At 35.2% G+C, this 1428-nt stretch overlaps 1 non-coding gene across 1 annotated transcript; it reads left to right on the top strand.

Annotated features, from left to right (window-relative positions):
• The first annotated feature begins 279 nt into the window (after positions 1-279).
• Positions 280-386, top strand: LOC121220514 (small nucleolar RNA R71). Its single transcript, XR_005917721.1, has one exon. It is a non-coding gene; the product is annotated as a small nucleolar RNA R71 (small nucleolar RNA).
• Positions 387-1428: the final 1042 nt, after the last annotated feature.

The raw sequence follows: 1428 nt of genomic DNA, 5'->3' as shown, positions 1-1428 counted from the left end.
GTACTATTAGCAGTTAACTGTTTTAGCATAGAGGAAATAGACGATACCTGAGCTGATAACGAAGTGAAGAAGTCAACTTCATGAACTCCGGCTACGCGTCTTCCTGAAGTTGTTCGATTTGTTGGCCATTGATAGTTATTACTTGCGATCCTCTCGATGATCTCATAAGCCTCATTATAAGACTTAGACAAAATTGCACCATTTGCGGAAGCATCTACCATCAATCTTGTATGTGCATTGAGACCATTTTAGAATGTCTCCAACTGGATACAGTGAGGAATCCCATGATGAGGACACTCACGAAGTAACTCCTTGAATTGCTCTCAAGCCTAATACAAAGACTCGTCATCCAATTGTTGGAAAGTTGTGATCTCGTTCCTCAACTTAGCATTTTTGTTGGGAGGGAAATACTGAACCAAAAATCTCTCTGCTAATTCTTGCCATGTAGATATGAAACTTGAAGGCAATGAATTTAGCTATGCTCGTGCTCGATCTCGCAATGAGTACAGAAACAACTTCAACCTCAGTGCATCTTTAATCACATCGACTATCTTGAATGAATAAGTCACCTCCATAAACAATCGAAGGTGGAGATGTGGATCTTCCGTGGGCATACCACTAAATTGGCCCACCGTTTGTAGCATTTGAAACATCACTGGTTTCAATTCAAACTGGGTTGCCTCAATATCTGGCTTTCTAATTCCTGGGTTTAACTCACTGAAAAGTTGCACAGCATATTGTCTGATTTCGTACGTAATCAGCTTCATTACCTTGGTCTTGATTCTGATTTCCAAGGTCCATCTTGACTTGTCTTTAAGTTGTTCTTTCACGTCTTCTTTATCTGAAAGTTCGCTCAATTTTAGGGTCTACAGAGAGTAAATTGATAATTCGATCTAGGCTCATAAACACTTGAGAAGACAATCACAAAAATTAAAAAGAATAAGTTAGTAATGTTAGAAATAAATCAAATTGATAATAAATAATTTCACGAAAAAAATGACTATGGAAACAGTTGACAATCCTCGACAACGACGCCAAAAAGTTGTAACGCTAGGGTTTGTGCAAGTGTACACAGTCGTTATCAAGTAATAAGTATGTATCGAGTTATCATCTCCACAGGGATTGTATTTGTGCTAAGTCACTTAATTTGTAAAATTTTATTAACAATTTGGTAAATAAAAACACAATATAGTTGAGAAGTGGTGATTACAATATATTAAACCAAATACAATGATCGCTAATGCAAATTATCCTAAGTATGCAAACTATATGAATGAAATAGATCTTAGTAAAATTAAACATAATTTGCAAAAATTATAACATAAATAAACTAGGACTATTACTTTAATTAAACTCAATTTATTATCAACATGCTTAATAACATTCGAAAAAACATTCCATGGCAACTTTATCTTTCATGAGTTTGGA

The sequence above is a fragment of the Gossypium hirsutum genome, chromosome D08 (genome assembly GCF_007990345.1).
Source record: "Gossypium hirsutum isolate 1008001.06 chromosome D08, Gossypium_hirsutum_v2.1, whole genome shotgun sequence".
NCBI lineage: Eukaryota > Viridiplantae > Streptophyta > Magnoliopsida > Malvales > Malvaceae > Gossypium > Gossypium hirsutum.
This window is presented reverse-complemented; position numbering and strand designations above follow the sequence as displayed.